The 20,655-nt window shown below is 38.8% G+C and overlaps 1 protein-coding gene across 14 annotated transcripts in view; it reads right to left on the bottom strand.

The window, feature by feature from the left end:
- The window catches only part of SLC9B1 (solute carrier family 9 member B1), a 128,129-nt gene extending 107,483 nt beyond the window's left edge, over positions 1-20,646 (bottom strand). The window contains exons 1-3 of one of the 14 annotated variants that reach the window (XM_056803130.1): positions 20,159-20,646; positions 13,049-13,533; positions 850-900 (exon numbers count right to left, since the gene is read on the bottom strand). The gene's annotated coding sequence lies outside the window, so the exon portion shown is untranslated. The remainder of the gene's footprint in view (positions 1-849; positions 901-13,048; positions 13,534-20,158) is intronic. The other 13 variants (XM_056803133.1, XM_056803126.1, XM_056803124.1 and 10 more) reach the window with 13 other exon arrangements.
- Positions 20,647-20,655: the final 9 nt, after the last annotated feature.

Here is a 20,655-nt window from a genome sequence, read left to right as displayed (position 1 = left end):
GGACTTGTGTCCCCAATTAGAATGCAAGCTCTTTGAGGCCAGGGACCATTTTTGCTTTCTGCATTTTTATCTCCAAATACACAGTCTTGCTTGACACATATTAAGTGCTTAATAAATTCTTTTGCTTTTATTTTAAAGATAACAGTATAATGAAAACTTAGTGAATAATAATGACCTCTTAAAACTATATCTGTGGCATAAATATGCCCTAAAATAAAACTGATCATATTGATTAAAATGACTTTTATATCTCTATGACCCTTTCCCCAAGGTTCCAATTTAACATTTTCAACTGTCTACCAGATATTTCCATCCCAAAGCTCAAATTTCTTACGTTCAAAATTGAACTTAGTTTCTTCCTTTCAAAACTTGCTTCTTCCAACTTACTAACTGCTCACATCAATAGACACTTTGAAGATTTATAGAGGAACTGCCAGAAGAATACCAATATTGAGACACTCTATGGTTATTCCTAAACCACTACTATACCACCCTGGGGTCTTCTGCCATACAGTACGATGCTGCTAGATCTCTTAGTCTCTACTTTGGACAATATAATCCTCTTCCATTGTTCAGTTCCACCCATTCTCAAGCCAATTGCTAGGACAATACTCTTATGAGGTGCCACCTTCCCATCTGACTCAAGCGAGATTGGATTATTGGTACTGCTTATTCCTAAAGCCTCTCTCAGAATTACCCTCTGGGTGGATGACTTCTCTATCTCTTGTAATGATCTTTTGTATCTCCCCTCTCCCCCCACAAGTGAACCCAAAACCCGGCAAAAAAATTTCTAGTTATGATTGGAAAGGTCTAATAAAATGTGACTCTGGACAAGTCACTTCACTTAACTGCCTAGCCCTTGCTGCTCTTCTGCCTTGGGACTGATACGTAGAATTGGTTCTAAAATGGAAGATAAAAGTTTAAAAAAAAAGGTTTATAAAAACTTTTTAATGTACAACCCTGTGAGACAGTGAAGCTCAAAAATATGAGATCACTTGTAGTCACACTGCTAATAATAGAGCACAAACACAAGCCTGATTCCAAGTTCAGTGTTTTTACTTTGTCATGTTGCTTTTTTTTTTATTCTTGTCCATATTGCCATCATTCTCCCAAATACCCATGTTTGACATGTTGAATGTGTAGGATTTAAATTAATTTCCAAAACTCAAAGTATTATATTTTATAAAGTTTATTAATAATTACTTGAAATAAAAGAATAAAAAGGTAATTATCTAACAAAATATGAGGCCAAGTGAATAGATTCTCCTGCCACTCACCTCATGCCACCTCCATCAAACTGATAAGATCAAGAGAACGAGAGGAGAGGCTACACAAAATTTATAACCTCCCTATGCCAGCACATAATGTGAGAAGGAGAGTGGGGTGCTAGGAATCGTAGTTTTTAGGGTAACAGATTCTAATTACACAAATGTAGAGAAAAGAGAAGACTCAAAAGTTGGCATGTCAATTGCAAAATTCCATGGATTCTACCAGAGAAATATTTGAATTTATGCTGTTGTCAATTTCCACTGCCACCACCTTAGTATTGGCTCTTATTATTATCCTTCTGGCCTAATGCAATAACCTAACCAGTTCTTACCTCATATACTTTAAGGCCTAAGCCATCCCTTCACACTCAAGTCAAGTCAAGCATTTATTAAGCACACACTAAGAGTTGGATATTTTAAAAAAGGCAAAAGGTAGTCCCTGCTCTCAAGGAGCTCACCGTCTAATGGGGGAGACAACTTGCAAACAACCATGTACAAACATTTACATGTGTAAAAAAGTATATATATGACAAATTGTGGAATAATCAATAGAGGGGAGACACAAACATTAAGAGCAATCAGGAAAGGCTTCTTATGGATGGCAAAGTTTTAGCTGGTGGGAAATTTCAGGCATGGAGTCAGCCAATTTAAAAATGCAAAGAGTTGGGAAATGAAGTGTCTTGGGTGAAGAATAGGAAGTGGAGCAGTGTTGCTAGATTGAAGAGTACATGGCATGTAGGGGCAGAGGTGCAGGGTAAGGTGTAAGAATACTGGAAAGGTAGGAAGGGCTCGGATTATAAAGGGATGTAAAAAGCAAAACAATGGATTTCATCTTGGATCCTAGAGGTAATGGGGAGTCAGTGGACTTGACTGAATATTCCCTCACAATTGCAACATTTTCAGGAAGAATATCCCTGCCCCCCATACTTCCCTATTGCCTGCCAGATGAAGTACAAAGACCTTAGTCTGACATTCCAGGCTTTCCAAATATGGCACCACCATTCTTTTTTTTTCTTCCAAAGAATTGTTTCTCTAAGGAGGAGTGGAAATCCTGTCACTGGTCCTTAACTTTTATGAGTCTTAGTTTTTTCATATATAAAACAAGATAGTTGTACTTGATGAGATCTAAAGACCCTTCCAGCTTTAACTCCAGTGATCCAATATCTCTGTGACCCTAAAATGCCTCTTCTCTCATTTTCTAAGAAATATTTGAATTGACTTTAATTTTGCAACACTGGCATTTTCTGAAGACTGGTGACAAATTCTAATAGCAAAAAGGACTTTTAAAAATCTGAAATTCTGCTCAAATAAAATGAAGATTTAGGATGTATTATAATAATAGGTCCTAGAGGAAAGAGAATAAAACATGTTTCTCTTCTTTCAACAGTGAATAAAGGATTTATAGGTATTGGAATATTGCATGCACTGTCACCTGCAATCCTAATTTAGAGGCTACTGAATCCTATCCTCTCATTTTATGGATGAGGAAACTGCAGAAGAGAGGCTAAGTGACTTTTCAAAGACACATGGCTAGTAAGTACATGAGGCAGAATTTAGACCCAAGTCTTATTGGGACTGACATTCTAGGCTCCCCAAATATGGCACCACCATTCTTTTTCAGACTTATTTCAAATGACTCCTCTCTCAAAAGGCACTCAATAAATGTCTACTCACTTGGATCAAAAGTGATAGGATCCTAAATTCAGAATCCAACTCCAAAATAAAATTCAAATCCAAATAAAAACCAACCATGGTACAAAAAACAAAAGGTATCAATAAAGTGATTTAAAAAAAAGACTGCTGACAAAAATATAAAATGCCTAGATTAACACAAGAGGAAAGAGAACACTTGAATAATCCCATCTCAGAAAAAGAAATTGAACAAAAATTTCCTAGGGCCTGATGGATTCACAAGTGAATTCTATTCAAACATGTAAAGAACAATTAATCCCAATAGTACACAAACTATTTGACAAAATAAGCAAAGAAGGAATCTTATCAAATTCATTTTATGACACAAATATGGTACTGATTCCCAAACCAGAGAAAGAAACAGAAAGAAAACTACAAATCAATCTCCTTAATGAATATAGATGCAAAAATATTAAATTAAATACTAACAAAGAGACTACAACAAATCATCACAAGGATTAATCACTATAACAAAGTTGGGATTTATACCAGGAATGCAAGAATGGTTTAATATTAGGAAAACCATCCACATATTTGACCATATTAACAAGCAAACCGACAAAAATCACATGATTATCTCAATAGATGCAGAAAAAGCCTTTGACAAAATACAACACCCAGTCCTATTAAAAACACTAGAAAGTATAGGAATAGAAGGAACTTTCCTCAAAATAATAAAATAGTATTCATTTAAAACCATTAGCAAGTATCATCTGCAATGGGGATAAGTTAGATGTCTTCCCAATAAGATCAGGAGTGAAACAAGGATGCCCATTATCACCACTACTATTTAATATTGTACTGGAATTGCTAGCTGTAGCAAGTAGAGAAGAAAAAGAAATCAAAAGGATTAAAGAAGGCAGTGAGGAAACTAAACTATCACTCTTTGCAAATGATATGTTGGTATATTTAGAGAACCTGAGAAAATAAACTAAAAAACTAGTGAAAATAATTAATAATTTTAGAAAAGTTGCCAGATACAAAATAAATCCACATAAATCATCAGCATTTCTGTTTCTTTCCAATAAAAATTAGCATCAAGAGCTAGAACGAGAAACTCCATTTAAAAATCACTCTAGGTGATATAAATATTTAAGAATCTATCTGTCAAGACAAACTAAAGAATTATATGAACACAACTACAAAACACTTTTCACACGAATGAAACTAAATCTAAACAATTGGAAAAACCCTACCTAAAGTAGTTTACTTATTCAGTGCTATATCTATCAAACTACCAAAAAACTTTATAGAATTGGAAAAAAATATAACAAAGTTCATCTGGAAGAAAAAAAGACTAAGAATATTGAGGGAACTAATTTTTAGAAACGTGAAGGATGGAGGCCTAGCAATGTCAGATCTTAAACTGTACTATAAAGCAGTGATCATCAAAACAATATGGTACTGGCTAAGAGACAGAAGAGAGGATCAGTGGAATAGACTTGGGGTAAATGACCTCAGCAAGACGGTGTTTGATAAATCTAAAGATCCCAGTTTTTGGGACAAGGACCCACTATTTGAGAAAACTACTGGGAAAATTGGAAAACAGTATGGGAGAGATGAAGTTTAGATCAACATCTTATACCCCATACCAAGATAATATATTCAGAATGGGTAAATGACTCAAATACAAAAAAGGAAATTATAAATAAATTAGATGAACATAGACTAGTATAACTGTTAGATCTATGGAAGGAAAGGATTTAAGACCAAGCAAGAGTCAGAGAATATTTCAAAATGTAAAATGAATAATTTTCATTACATTAAATTAACAACTAAAATTAGAAGGGAAGCAACAAACTGTGAAAAATTTTTATAATAAAAACCTCTGACAAAGGTCTAATTTCTCAGATTTATAAGGAACTAAGTCAAATGTACAAGAAATCAAGTCATTTCCCAACTGACAAATGGTCAAGGGACATGAATAGGCAGTTTTCAGATGAAGAAATAAAAACTATCAACAATCTTATGAAAAAGTGTTCTAAATCCCTCCTGATTAGAGAAATGCAAATCAAAACAACTCTGAGGTACCACTTCACACCTAGAATGGCCAATATGATAGTCAAGGAAAATAATAAATGTTGGAAGGGATGTGGCAAAATTGGGACACTAATACATTACTGATGGAGCCATGAATTAATCCAACCATAATGGAGGGCAATTTGGAATTATGTACAAAGGGCTTTTAAGGAATGCATATCCTTTGATCCAGCAAATTCACTACTAGGTTTGTACTCTAAAGAGATAATAATGAAAAATGTTTGTACAAAAATATTCATAGCCACACTCTTTGAGGTGGCTAAAAAATTGTGGTATCTGATGGTGATGGAAGTCTCTTGTTTTGTAAGGAATGATGAACTGGAGGATTTCTACATGAACTGGAAAAACCTTGAGGAACTGATGCAGAGTAAATGAGCAGAACCAAGAGAACATTATACACAGAAAATGAAACATTGTGGAACAATCCAATGTAATGGACTTTGCTATAACAAGACAATCCCAAGGGACTTATGAGAAAGAATGCTATCCATATTGAGAGAAAGAAACTATAGGAGTAGAAACTCAGAAAAAAAGACTTATTTATTTTTATGTATATATGATTGGGGGTTTTGGTTTTAAAAGATTGCTCTATTGCAAAAATGAATAATATGGAAATAGGTGATAACACAAGTGATAACCTTGTGGAAGTGCTTATTGAATCTGGGAGTGGGGAGGGAAGAGGGGAAGAAAAGAATGAAATATGTAAACATGGAAAAATGTTTTAAAAATGAAAATTAAAAAAAAAGACTGCTGCTTAGGTTGGATGAATGACAATGGGTACTTAAAGAAGAGGGAAAACCATACAAGTTTTACTTTACTTTGTTGAATATAGAAATGTGAATAATCTTTAATTAGGAAATCTTAACCAGAAATAGATCATATATGTGAAATTCAAGTTAAATAAGTTCACTTAGCCTAGACTAACTACACACTAAGGTACTAAAACAAATGGCATTTGACATAGTCAAGCCATCATGGGGATCTTTGATAGAGAAATAGGAGAGTGGAGTCGGGCAAATGTCCTCATTTTCCAAAAAGGGAGGGAATCACCCTCAAACTATAAGACGGCATACTAACTGAAAAAATTCTAGGGCATATTTTTAAGGGAGTGGATTGTATGTTTAGAAGGGGAGATAATGGTCACTAATAGTCATCATGGATTTGCCAAGATGGGAGGGTAGGAAGAGAGAGTAGAGCCAAGTTCCTTCTCATTACTCCATAAAGACCTAGAAATCATACCAGACCAAATACTGATCAGGAAATGAGAGGGAAAATTATGGCGAGTTATTTCTCCAGGCTAACGGTTGTATGGAGAAACATATAGAAGTCTTCCTATCCTCAGATATTGGGGGTAAGATTTAGCCAGGCAGACAGCCAGGTCTTCCAGCACAAGGACTGCACTAGTGACTTGGTCTGTGCACTATGCCAAGGAGAGGTCAAGATTCTGCACCAAGGGGCTCCCTATACTATATCAAGAGCAAGTGACACCTGGCTGCACTGTCCTTTTGACCTAGATCTGAGTGGCAGATAGAAAGGGATCTCTGCAGGAAATAGTAGCAGACCTGAATGTGAGTACTAGGCAAGGAGCAGAAGCATAGAGTTTCTGTGTAGTTCTTACCCCTGGAGCAGATGGGGTTCTCAGAACTGATCAAGTCATGTCTGAGGACTTCAGAGGAATAACTCAGGCAAGGAGCTCAGATCAAGGAAGAAACTGAAGTTCTGTTGCTCTGAACCTGCAGAATGCTCCAGTTTTCTGAGGTTTTCTGGAGCCAGCAGCAGTCTACTAGAACTCCAGCCCAGACCCAAACCTATGTCAGGAGTTTGTAAAATTCAGATGAGGAGGGAAAGGATCAGACTTAGAACTGGATCAAGGGGTAGCTAGGTGGCTCAGTGAATAGAGGACCAAATCTAGAGAAAGGAAATCCTGGGTTCAAATCTGACTTCAGATACTTCCTAGCTGTGTGACCCATTGGCAAGTCACTTAACTCCCACTGCCTAGCACTCACTATTTTTATACCTTGAAAATCCACACTTAGTATTGATTCTAAAACAGAAAATAAGGTGGTTTTTTTTTTAAAGGGAAACCACACCTCTTCCTCTCTTCTAACTTTGCTATTTCATTTGAGGTTACCATCATTCTTATGCAAGTATCCTGGGATCTGTTGACATCAGCCTTTTTTGCTGTTCTTTGCACAAACCAATCTTTTTCCTAACCTTGAAAACTTCTTATTAATTTTAAGCCAGAAGATAAAGAGTAAGGAAAAAAGGGTGGATCAGACCATTACAGACTCACTGAATGCTTTCAGATCCTGAGGCTGGCTTCTAAGATCCTTAAAGAACACACAACACTCTCAATATGTAATGCCATATGTCGAGGTAAAGCCAAAATGAATACATGATTTAGAAATAAAGGATGGTACCCATGAACAAATTAGGGGAACACAAAATAGCTTACCTCTCAGATCTATGGATAAGGAAACAATTTAAGCCTAAACAAGATATAAAGAACACTATGAGATATAAAATAGATAACTCTGACTACATCAAATTAAAAGGTTTTGCACAAACAAAATCAATTTAGTCAAGATTAGAAGAGAAACAAGAAATTGGGAAAGATATTGTATAGCAAATGTCTCTGGCAAGGTTCTCATTTCTGAAATAGAGAATTGAATCAAATGTATAAGAATACAAGGCATTCCCCAATTGATAAATGGTCAAAGGACTTGAAGAAGTAGTTTTCAGAAGAAGAAATTAAAACTATTTTTAGGCATATGAAAAATAATCCAAATCACTATTAATTAGAGAAATGCAAATTAAAACAATTTTGAGGTATCACCTCACACCTATCACATTGATAATATGACCAAAAAAAAAAGGAAAATGATAAATGGTGGAGAGGATGTGGGAAAGTTAAGAGAGTAATATAGTGTTGGTGGAATTGTAAATTGATATAGCCATTCTGGAGAGCCATTTGTAACCATGTCAAAGGCCATAAATTTGTGTGTGCCCTTTGATCTAGCAATACCACTATACCAAAGAAATCGGAGATAAAGGGAAAGGATCTATTTTTATAAAAATATTTATAGCAGCTCTTTTTGTGGTGGCAAAGAATTGGAAACTGAAGAGATGTCCATAAATTAGGGAATGGCTGAACAAATTATAGTGTATGATTGTAATGAAATACTATTGTGCCATATGAGATAATATACAAGACGATCACAAAAGAACCTGAAAAGACTTATATGAACTGAAGCAAAGTGAAGTGAGCAGAACTAGGAGAACATCGTAGATAGTAAGAGTAAAAACGTACAAGGATCGGTTGCGAATGACAACTATTATTAGCAATGTAAGGATCCAAGAAAACTCCAAAAAACTAAAGATGAAAAAGATTATCCTTTGCCAGAGAAGGAACTGATGAAATCTGAATACAGATCAAAGCAAACCATTATTCACTTTATTTCCTTCAAGATTTTTCCTCCTTATATAAGAGATATGCATCTTCTTTCACAACATGATAAATGTGAAAATATGTATTGCACGATAGCATATATACATATATAAAATCTATATCATATTACCTGCTATCTCAGAGTGAGGCAAATGAATGGAGGGATACAGAGAACATGGATCATAAAATTTTGGAAAATGATTATTAAAAATTATATCTACATGTAATCAGGGGGGAAAAGAACACAGTACTCAATACCCCCTCCCAAGATATCAGCTACAGAATCTAAGAGGATGCCAAATGTAGTACAAACATTCTCTCTATAGTTACAAAGAATCCAAACTTAAGAATTAAGGCTGAAAGAATGAGCAAACAAAAATAGAATCTCACCATAAAGAATTATCTTGGTGACAAGAATGCCTAAGACAAAATCTAAGAAGAGAATGTGTCTAAATTATATTCAAGCAAAGCCTCAAAGAAAAACTCAGTTTGGATATGAATACAACTAGAATTCCTAGAAAATGTAGCCAGAGTTTAAAGAGTTAAAAATGGTTTTAGAAATTAAATGAATGTTCTGAAAAGAAAAAAAAAACTGGAAAAGAAATAAGAGCAATGGAAGAAAGACTTGGAAAGAAAATTATCAGCTTAGCCAAAGAGATATAACACTTCACCCAAATAATAAACCCCTTGAAAATTAGAATGAACCAAATAGAATGACTATCATTAATAATTCCACCAGGCAAGAAATATTAAAACAAATAAAATATACATAATAAGGATAAATAGAAAGGTTTGCACTTTTAAAAAAAATCAACTGTACAAATGTACTATGGAAGGCAAGGCTAATCACAAAAGAAAATGATAAATGCTGGAGGAGATATGGGATAATTGGGACACTAATACACCATTGGTATGAATGGCTGCATGGTAATATATGAAGAACTAGAAAAATAATATGCACAGGGGCAGCTAGGTGGCTCAGTGGATAGAAAGCTAGGCCTAGAGTCAAGAGGACCTGGATTCAAAGCTGTGTCAGACACTTCATTAGCTATGTGACCTTGGACAAGTCATTTAATCCTAATTGTCTAGTCCTTACTGCTCTTAGTATCAATTCTAGGACTGAAAGTAAGGTTAAAAAAATGTGACCAAAGCACATATACATGACTAAAACACTAAAGCACAGTGACTAAAACAATATAAATGGGAAGAAAACAAAAACTGAATTTTTAGCAATTATCATGAGCAATCAACCTTAGTTCCTGAGAAGAAAGGAGAAAATGAATGACACTTAACTGATACAGAGAGTTGGATAAGGGATGGAAATGCTATATATACTATGGTATAGGGCTGAAGTGTTGGTTTCATTAACTTTTCTCTTTTTTAAATAAGGGATGGAAATACTATATATATTATGGCATAGGGCTGATGTATTGGTTTCATTACTTTTATCTTTTTAAAGTCTTTGTTGAAAAGAATGAATCTCTAAGGAAAGGAGGAGGAATATATTTGGAAATGAAGTTGATGTTAAAATCAAAATATATCAATAAAAGTATGACAAGTGATAAAGGAATTAGATACTAGATAGCCTGTCAAATGTCTTTCAGTGTTCTCAATATTTATGACTGCATAATTATATCTTCTCGCTTAAACAGAAAAGAAAAAAAGTTATCTGGCAACTTCTCATCTTAAAAAAAAAAACCTCATGAATGGTAAATATTTCATGTCATATAAAAAAAAGTCCACTTCCTTCTCCAGTTGTTACATGTCTTCAATACTGAGCCCAATATGATCTCTTTTGCAGCCCATAGCTGGGTTTTTATATGGTGGGTCTGTGACATCTAGTGAAAGAAACAAAAGAATTGGGCCAAATTCCTGAGCCAAAGATCTGACTTTATTTTATGGACACAAAATACAGAGCCAAAGATCTACAGGTCACACCCAATCTATTGTGACATACAATGATGCTGTCCAGTTGACAATGGGTTTTATAGGCTTTGGACAATTATTCAACCAGATATTCAGAGTATGTTCCTAGAGTGGGTTTGGGAATATTTTGCTGAAATAGTTAATAAATTCCTATAATAAGGGTAATGACTAAGTCACCACTCCATCCTCCACTTTTCTCCTTTCCCTTTCAGGATAGTTGGTTATGACACTCGGACTCAGTTTCCTCATGTCACATCCTCTACAGTGTATGGCAAGGAGAAAAAAGAGAAAGTGTAGGAGCACTTTCATCACTGCAGAGGTTCTTAATACTACTCTTACTCCTATTCTATCTTATTTAAATAACATAGTTATAACTTTTCAAATTATTATAAAAGGAATCCTTATAAGTGATTAAAATTACTTAATTAAATTTCTTCTTATATTAGTGCCTGTACCATAAAGACTTCTAAAAGAGAAGTTTGATAAACTGTTTATGACTGTGTCACAGATAAAGTTAATATTTTATAATTTATGCCAAATTATAGCACTAAATCTGGAGGGAACCTTAATCCAGCACTCTCATTTTACAAATGAGAAAACTGAAGTCCTTTTTGGAGTGAGTGAGTAGAGAATAAATGGATGTAAGAGATGTGGCCAGGAAGTAACCAAAAGGTCCTGGTCAATGATTTGATATGAGAATTAATGGATGGGAAGGAATCACAGATATCTAAAAGGTTCTAAACATAAAGAGAATGAATGGTTGTGCCACAAAAGTAGTTAAGTCACAAGAAAGACCAGGTCTATCTGAAAAGATAAGATCAGTTTGGGCAGTGAATTTAAGGGTAAGGTCTGAATAAAAACCATTGGCTTTACTGATCAGGTCATACTGGAGCAGTTTTACTCCCACCACACTTCATCCAGAGCTCCAGCACCTCTCAACTGGACTGTTGCGACAGCCTTCACAAGAGACTTCCTATTTCAAACTAAAATCTACTTCCTTCTAAAATCCGTCCAAATAGATATTCCTAAAACTCCTCTGCTCAAGCCCTTCATAGAAACTACCCTGTTTGGCATTTAAAGCCCGTTACAATCTTGCTCCAGAGTACTGTTCCAGGTTGGTTACCATCATTTCCCATGCACTTTATTCATTAGCCAGGTTTTCATACTTATTCCCTGTGCCCCCACCCTCTCCCAATCTCTTTTCTCCACTCCTTTGAATGCCTGTGTTGAGATTAAACTTCGCCGACGACTGTATGTTAGTTTATAATTATTTATTAAATAGTGAAAAGCAGGTCCGTCACATGGCTGATCACCTACCTAACCCAAACTTCTTGCTTACTTTGTGTTCCCATTCACTCTGGCTCCTTGACCAGAACAGACCACTCCTTGGCTAGGAAAGATTGCTATTTGCCAGAAAAAAAGAAAAAAAAATACCCTGAAGCTTGCTAGGTCTATAACTTATAGCCCCATGACATCACTTTTTCTGAGTCACCCTGTTTGGACAGAAGACCCCAGTCTGGGTCAGAGGCTGGTCTTCTGGACACCAGGAGTCACGTGGGGCAAGAGGCAAGTATCTTCTGAGACAATAAGGATCCAGGAGACTTTTGCACTGCCGCCCCACCCCCACCCCCGCCCCCCATCCAGATAAACCTCAGCTTGCTTTTAATCCAGTCATAAGGTAGGGGTGAGACCGAATTGGATTTTCAAAAAATTTCTTTTAAAAAGGAAAGAGGGATACAGATTTACGTTAAATTTGCACACATGGCGTACAGTAGGTGCCTAAGAAATGCTTTATTGATTAATTCTAACTCTTGACCACCAAGTCTGGCAGGAGATCGTGTCTACACTGATTTGTTTGGGATCTGAGCATGGTTAACTTCAGGATCCAAAAGAAACTGAAGCCAGAGTTAAAACATCCTATCTATCCATCGGCTATCCACCCATCCACCATCTCAATCTAGCTTCATTAAACAGGATTAGGCACTGGTACTCAAGATCACAGGGGCAGGTTCCTTTCTCTTTTTTACCAATCATTAATTAACTAACCTGGGTTATTCTTCCCCAAACTAGTCTTTAGACAATTTGCTGGGTCACTTGGTCATCTGTCTCCTCCAATACTTATATCTTTCAAGACTCCTGGGCCTGGAGTTCAAATCCTAGCGCCAGCATTTAAAAGCTCTCTGCCTCAGTTTCCTTTAGGGGGTGGGGATGCTAATACCCATTTAGGTTGTAAGCTCCTTCGGGGCAGTGTCTGTTTTATTTATTTATTTTAGCCTCTTATGGTATCCTTCCTGCACTTAGTGTCCTATCTGACACATTGTAGGTGCTTAATAAATGTTTCAGAGATAGCGCATTCCTCCCAGGGTAGTTGTGAATGAGATCATATTGGTACACAGTAGACGATTAATAAACGCTTGTTTCCTTCCTCACTTCCTTATTTCTATGTTGGTGGGAGAATGAAGGGATGAAAAGGAGAGAGCACGATGGGAGAAAGTAAAGGGATGAAAGGAGGGAGGAAGGAAAGCCATGAGGGTGGGATGAAGGGGATGATTTCCAGAGGAAAAGAAAATGGGAGGAATAGGTAGAAAAGGGCAGGAACCAGGGCGGGAGTGGGGAGGATGGCGGGAGAACAGGGAATCACGGACTTTAGACACCAGTAGGGACTGGCTCCTACCTCTAGCTCTCAGCCCCCTCCCAGACCAAAGCGTGGTCCTGCCGGAGGAGGAGGAGGTGACTTCACCCAAGAAAACCGCTTCGCTGCTCCTCGCGCCACCACGCACCGGCCCCCGGCCCCTGGCCAGCTCTTCACGCGCCGTGGAACTACCAACCCCTGACCCGACCCCCGCTGCTCTTCCGCCGCACCCTCCAACCCTCCAGCTTCTTTATCCCCGCTTCTGCCCAAGAACAAGGGGGAGACGGTCAAGGGGTTCAGCTTTCGCAGAAGGGAATGGAGAGCCCTCCAAAGCCTCATCGATCACGGATCTACATAGATCGAGATCCAAGCGATCTTAGTTCTTCAAACGAAAGGAGCAACTGAGGCTCAGGGTTCCTTCAATGCCTTATGAACATCTTTGCGATTCACTTTGAGTTCCCTTCGCCAAGCCTTCCTTTCTATCCGTTAGTGTTTCCACTTGCTCTGAGTTGGTGTTCCTGGGGTCTCTATTAATAAAAAGTAGAATTCTTATAATAGTGGCCGTTTAAAGTTGGCATAACATTTTGCAAATAATATCCTATTCCAACCTCACAACCACCCTGGGAGACATATGCCAATTTTAGCCCCATTTTACGGATAAGGAAACTAAGGCAGACGGGGAGGATGAGTGACTTGCCCACGGTCACACGCCAAAACTCTGTTTTTCCTGACTCCAGGCTCAGAGCTCTATTGGCCACTTACTAGCCTTTTCTTGCCTTGACCGCCACCTGAGAAGGGACAGCCCACCCCCTTAAATTTTTTTTCCCCACTTGAATAAGCATTTATTCTCTTTCCCACCTCATTCGCCCAAAACAAAATCGACTAGAAAGGCTTGAGCCTGGAGAGGAAACCTGTTTGGGGCTTGAACGAGTGTATGTGTAGTCAGCCTAGGAGTTTGCGGATGGGAGAGGAATCAGGCGGAAGTCCTAGTGGTCTGCTCAAATGGTGAGAAGAGGCAAAGCCAGAGATGGGAGAGGGCTCGGGATTTCCCTGCCCGAAGGGGTGGTGATGTCTTGAGAGGCTTGGGCAGAGTAGGAGAGGTTCAGAGTCAGTGAAGAGGCGGGCAGCCCCCATGGCTTAACCCTTACTGCTCTTCCGCCTTAGAACCAAAAAGATGGAAGGTGGGCTTGTTTGTTTAAGCCAAGAATGGTGGGACCGTAAGAGTTGATGAAAGGGACCATTTCAGAGAGACCCGGGAAGACCCGCGTGACCTGAGGCTAAGTGAAGTGAGCTGAGCCAGGAGAACAATTTACACAACAGCATTGTAAAGAGAACCCTGAAACCCGACTTTGAACCTATGACTAACCACTGTGTGGGATGACCGCTGATGAAGCTGGGTGCCTTCTGACAAGAAAGTGGGCTCAGGATGCAGAGGGAGACGTACATTTTGGCCGAGGCCACTGTGGACCTTATTTTATTTGACTCTGCATCTTAGTAACACAGACTTTCTGTTTTCTTTTTTTAATAGAGATGGGAATGTTAACTGCGGATATTTAAAATAGAATATGGACACAACTGTGGATTATATGAAACAATATGGATAAACTCATATTATCTTATAAAACGTAATATGGATATAACATATAAAATGGCTATAAATGTGCATTATATAAACTATAATATGGACATAACTGTAGATTATATAAAATATAATATGGATATAAAATATAATATGGATAGAACAAAATATAATATGGATAGAACATAAATAAAATATAATAGGGACATAACTGTATTGTGTAAAATATCATATGGATATAACATATATAAAATATAATATGGCCATAACTGGATTATGTGAAATATAATATGGATATAATATATAAAATATAATAGGGACATAACTGTGGATTATATATGTGCAATTAGGATCTGAACCTTAAAACTTTGATTCCCAGCATCCCACTTTCCTTCTCACATTACATGCCCAGGTAGGGAGGATATAAGTTTTGTGCAGCTCTGACAGTTCCAGCCACCTGAGATCACAGGAAGAGAGCTGATAAGACCAGCCAAACCTATTCCAGATAATGTCTAACCAGATATCCAGACCAGATAGGCTAAGATGTCCAGGACAGACTCCTGCCCCTCTTGGTTATTCTGAAAAACATCATAAAAGCTCATAAGAATCCCCAATTGCCCCAGCTGACCTAAAAAGAAGAGTGTTTAACCCAAATCAGAGCCTGCCCCTCCCGCAAGCTCTCATCCTTACTGAAAACCCTGTAGGTCTAGAGCCTGCTTGGAAGTCACTCAGCCTCTTCTATCTTCCTATTATACTATCTTAAATAAATGCTTGCCTCACTGTGATGTTCCTGGTGAAGACTCCAGACTAGGCACTCTATCCACTGAGTCCCCAACTGCCCCTGGTGTGGACTAAAACAACCCCTCTCAAGTATACTAATTGCTAGGATTTACATAAAGTTTTAGGTTTTCAGGAGCCTAATAGATGTTATTATATATATATATATATTTTTTTTTTTTTGATCCTTAACACAACCCTATGAGATAGGGGCAATTATCATCCTCATTTTACAGCTGGGGAAGTGGAACACAGCTTAAGAGACTTCCCTAGGGTCAGATGGCTACCAAGCTAGTGTCTGAAGCAGGATTTGAACATAAGATAAGAATTCCTGCCTCCCTAGTCTAACTCTATCCACTCTGTCACATGGCTGCCAAAGCCCAGAAAAAGGGGAAAGGAGGACCTGAATCTCCAGTGCTTAGACAGGGAAAGTATTTGCCTCCATCCATATGCATGTGGGAGGGAGAAAAAGAGAAACCACCAATAAGCATTTTATTTTTATTATATATTTTAAAATTTTATTAGCAGGTGCCAGGTAAGAGCTAAGTGTGGGGGGATACAAATTCAAACAAAAAGGAAGACAGCCCTTGCCCTTAAGGGGCTTCCATTCTAATAAAGAGAACAGGTTTTTTTTTTTTTATGTGTTGGTGTTGAAAAGGGGATGAGGGGAAAGGTGGTTCCTGCTGAGGGTAAGTGGCAAAGTGTAATATAAGGACTAAAAGGGAAGATGGGGATGGTGGAAGGAGAGAGGGGAAGAGTTGAGAGGGTGGAGAGGTGAAGAGATTATTCTTTCCCTCTCTTTCTTTTGGGGGAAGGTAACCAAGTCTTGTCTCCCTGAGAGAGGGAGTATGTCTCCTTAGAGAGTGGTTCTGGGAGATGAAGGATAATAACTAGAGGGATAAGCCAAAATGACATGTAAAATGACACAGCTATTGATGGGAAGCAAGATGGACTCTTCTGCCTCTGGTTTCCTCAGGGACACCAACTGCCAGTTCTACACCACAACCAAAGAGAGATATTTGTTCCTTGGGTTTGGCAGTTTGGATCACTGGGATCCAGGGGTCAATCTCCTTTTAGGGAAAAATATGGTCTCCCCAAATCTTTGGTCCCCTTCACCACTATTAGGAATTGACCCAGACCTAGATCTAAAGAAGTAGACAATTTGTTTGGGTTTATACAGGAAAGGAGAGGTAAGTGTGCCAGGCCAGAGAAATAGGTAAGCAGGAAGCCCTAATGACTTGTCTCCTCTGACAGACTGCCCATGGTCTCAGGGTTCAAGGCCCTTGAACCCTCTTTTGGCCAGCTGTTGGGTTGGTCCCTACTCCTGAACTAACTAGCTTGAGTATTGGAGTCTAGGAACAAGTTAGGGGGAGATGGAGAAGGAGATCTTTGAAAGTGGATTTTTCTGTGGATGACTTCCTTTCTAAGTCCTAGTCCACAATATCCACAGATGGCTCTGTGCTGATGTTGAGAGCTGTGTGAGAGGAACCCAGGGATTCACAGGGAAATAATTAATCTCCAGAGAGACCCAATCTTCTTCCTAGTCTGAGAGAGCTGCTGCTTCTCCCTGGCTCCTAGCTGGAAGAAGTGAAGGAGTGATCAGTTGGTGCTGGGAGCCATCAGGCCACAATGCCTTGACAGAGTCATACATGGTAGCTAAGGAGGTTGCAGAGTGGCCCTTGGCAAGATGTGATTGCTCACTCAGTCCCCATTGCATGACCTCTCTCATCAATGTCCCTTACCCATGGAATGACATGATTACTATTCCCCCTAGTCTCAGAAGTAATGCAAGAGCAAAATACCTGTACTCCAAATCTCTAAAACATCACCAAAGGATCAGACCCTCTAACCCAGCCCCAAAAGGCTACCATGGGTTAAATTTTACATAGACACACAATCCCCAGTAAAACAACAGCTACAGGCCAAGCCCAGAACTTTCCCACTCACAGAAACTTATTTTCATGAAGCCAGCACACAAATCAATCATAAAGGCCCATACAAAACTTACAGGTACATTAAGCTTCAATATGCCTCAGTGACTCAACTTCACAAACCAGTAACTCACCAGTGGGAAACTCCCTAGTAAACCCTGAGAAATGACCAGTCTAATATTCAATATGAATTGTGTCCCCAGTACCCTTCAGCCTCAATGATATGATTGTTGAATTGTCTTTTAAGAACTTTTGATTATTTCTTTTTATTAAAAGCAACAAGTAATTTTCCTTGATTGTTTGTAAGCTCAAAACTCCTCACAGGGTAATGAGAAAATTAAGCCCCCTGTGACAAAATCATTTATCTTGTGTGGAACCTTTATGCTGTCTGTAATCACAATACAAGACTATAGAATGTTAATCGAGTGATTTGTTAAAAGCTCTCTTTGGACATGTGTGTTGGGTAATATATCTGTGTGCGAAGAAAATGGGTATAAAAATAAACACCAGGCCTGGGGATGGCAAAGTAGCTATCAGATTCAAAGCATTCCCATGGGCGTAATGATAAAGCTGTCTTCCGTTTGTTATTTTTTTGACTGATAGTTTGCCACCTGTTGGGAACCCCTGGAGTGGAGAGTGAGGGTGGACCTCGCCTGTGGCAAGTCGGAGTTCTCTCCGCTTCAGGTTCCCTCCTGGAACTTTCAGCTTTTTCTTCTTGCACCTCCCCCGCTCTCTCTCTGCATCTGACTTGTCAGAGATGGCGCCTTCTCTTACAAAAGGTAAGAGAACACTTTTTTATGTGTTGGTGCTGAAAGGGGCTGAGGGGAAAGGTGGTTCCTGCTGAGGGTAAGTGGCAAAGTCTATAGAGACCGTAGGAATGAAGACGGTCAGTAGAATGGAGGTATGAACCAGGGTGAGAAGGCAGCTGCATCATGGTGGCAGAGTAGAAGATGGGGAAGAAAGTATGAGGGACCAGTAGCCAGAGCAAAGTGGTTGGGAAAAGAATCATGGCCCACATGAACTTGAGACTTCTCCGAGTGAGAGATGGGAGAAGACTAGGGTGGACAGCATTTCTGATCTCTATCCCCAGCCTGCCATACTAGAGACTTAGGGTGAACTTTCCCTGGCATGGGATTTGGGTTCTCTTTGGGTTGAGCTGAGGAGCCCCATTCCCAATGGGAAAGCTCCTCCACTCCCTCCATATTGTCTGGTATATATTTTCCTAAGCATTCTTCTCTGATTTGTTTTATTGTTGACTTTGATGGATTCTTTTGCCCCCGCCCCCCCCCTCCCCTCAAAAAAGTGAATTGGCCGTTCGAGGAAAAGAATGGGTTGACTGAGATTCACTAGTGTTTGGGGGAAAAGAGGTGTGGCAAGTCTGGTCAGAAATTCCACACTTTGATCAGCTGGAGGAGGATGAGGGGGGCGGTGTTCCTCTTACTCAGCTAAGTGCTACAATCAGGGACTCCTCTATCTGGGATCAGTGTGTGGGTGGAGGTTCTAGGCTTCCTTTGCCTAGACTTAATCCATGGCCTCAATTCACCCTGGCTGGGAGACAGGGAGGGAGGTAACACCTATGAGTCATTGCAGGAGGATTCCATCTCAGCAGGTGTACTCTCCACTTTTTCTCTAGGTTTTTCTTCCACTATTCTGTTATTCCTATCCTTTTTTAATCTTCCTTTTTTGGGGAATCTGGGGGCAGCATTTTTGAATAAGTGAGAATAGCTAACTTCCTCAGTTTCTCTAGGTGTTCTTAGTCTTTTTCTGTGTCAAGGACCCCATTTGACAGTCTGGTGAAGTCCATGGATTCCTTTTCCAAATAATGTTTTTACATAATTGAAGAAAATGCTGAATTTCAATTAGAAATCAGTGAAATTAGTTATTTTTTTCATCCAAATTCATTAGATCCCCTCTAAATCTGCCCATGAACTCAGGTAAGACCGTTCTACTCTTATCCTTCAAGAAGTCTCCCCAACACTATAATGCTCAGAGAGATGTCTTTCTGAACGAATTTTAAATTGAGCCCTTTGGGGGCAAGAAAACAGATGAATGAATTCTAGATCCTACGCATCTTAGAGATTCTGGAATTTCTAATCAGATATCCTTTTTGGTCATCATTCTACCATAATTGTAGCATTTCCTGTTAGGTAGGATCTGTCCAAGCTGGTACTGGGGGCCTTTGAAAATGCCTTTCACATGACCACAGAGCTCTGGAATATGAGACTTGGAACAATGGACCCCATTTCTGTTGCCTGAGTTTCAGTCTAGCTAAATTTGGAAAGATTCATCACTAGATCTTATATGTTGAAGAGAGTTGTGTTCACACTCAGTGGAGGGAGTGTTTTCATTCACAAAATGAGAGATGCTTGGGCTATTCATAAATAAAGTTCATTATCATTTTCTATTATTCATTGACATAGATATAATTTCTGTTCCTGTGGCCCAGAGCCTTAGAAATGAATGCAATTTTAGGCATATTGAAATAAGGAGTAAGAAAGAAAAAAAGGAATAAGAGCAAAGAATATTCTGCTTCCTATCTGTGTGACCTGGGCAAGTCGCTCAATCCCCATTGCCTAGCCCTTACCACTCTTCTGTCTTGGGAACCAATACTTAGTGTCGATTCTAAGATGGAAGGTAAGGGTTTAAGAGAAATCTACCCCCTCCCTCTCTCCCCTTAATGACAGCATTATGGCGATCTGTGAAAGAAATGCAATAAAGGCACCAGCTCCATCCTACATTCTGTCCTGATGTCACTTCTCTATCATCTTCAACAGGGGGCTAAGACTTATTTTGTCTTCTTCGTGATATTGCAAAAAATAACCATCTGTCATTAAATAGTTAATCTTCTTGTCCATTTTTGCCTACCAATGAAATATTCTTTGACTCTTCTATTGAATTCCCCGTTCCTCCTTGCAGTTCGGCAGAGGGATGATAAGACAGGACAATGGCAGAGACGGGGCAGTCTGTGAAAGGCGCTTGATGAAGACGCACATTTGGGGCTCAGATCATCAGGAGTAGCAGAACCTGAAGGCGTTCTTTACTGTCTGCACCTGCATGAGAAGAGAAAGACTACAAACACCCTCATGGGCTATAGCCAAGATCTTCCCTTAACCAGACTTGGAATAGTTTACATTCTTTTGATCTTGGTTAAGGAGGCAAATGAGGTGAGCACAGATTTAGAAGACAAGCGTGGGTAACCAGTAACATATTAACAGGAAATGTATTCTCAGAAATGGGCAAGGGATTGATTTGTTTTTTCTGGACTGTACATACTTGTCCAGGGATATGACAGATTATTGTGATGAATAGGCAAAAAGGAATATTGATGTTTAATATACTCAGAATACCAAAAGTGCAGAAGA

This window comes from Monodelphis domestica, chromosome 6 (genome assembly GCF_027887165.1).
Source record: "Monodelphis domestica isolate mMonDom1 chromosome 6, mMonDom1.pri, whole genome shotgun sequence".
Lineage (NCBI taxonomy): Eukaryota > Metazoa > Chordata > Mammalia > Didelphimorphia > Didelphidae > Monodelphis > Monodelphis domestica.
The sequence above is the reverse complement of the archived record's forward strand: the minus strand, read 5'-3'. Positions and strand labels throughout refer to the sequence as shown.